We start from the raw sequence: 359 nt of genomic DNA, 5'->3' as shown, positions 1-359 counted from the left end.
CCTCCTGGTCGAAGGCTACCCGCCTCCAAGACTAACCACGCCTCGGACACTGACCCTGCGCCTGCATGATAGCCTCGCTCAAGAAGGGCGGAGATATGATAATTGTATTCTGAGAAGGGCAGAGACTCCTGAGGCAGAGGTGGAGCAAGGTGTGTTACTAAGCATAAAAGATGACTTCTGAACAACGGAAGCTGGAAGCTTCCCCACCAAGGACCACGACGATCGACGACGCAGCATCAGCTGGACCTGGGACCGTTAGGACATCGTGAGATCAGGGGTGGTAGCTATAACCCCTCTTTCTCCTCTCTCTAAACTTAACTTTACTTTTCTCCTTTCTTTCACCCATCTCTAACTATCGC

This window comes from Haliaeetus leucocephalus, unplaced genomic scaffold (assembly GCF_000737465.1).
Source record: "Haliaeetus leucocephalus isolate CR32 unplaced genomic scaffold, Haliaeetus_leucocephalus-4.0 Scaffold148, whole genome shotgun sequence".
NCBI lineage: Eukaryota > Metazoa > Chordata > Aves > Accipitriformes > Accipitridae > Haliaeetus > Haliaeetus leucocephalus.
Note: the sequence above shows the minus strand (reverse complement) of the source record.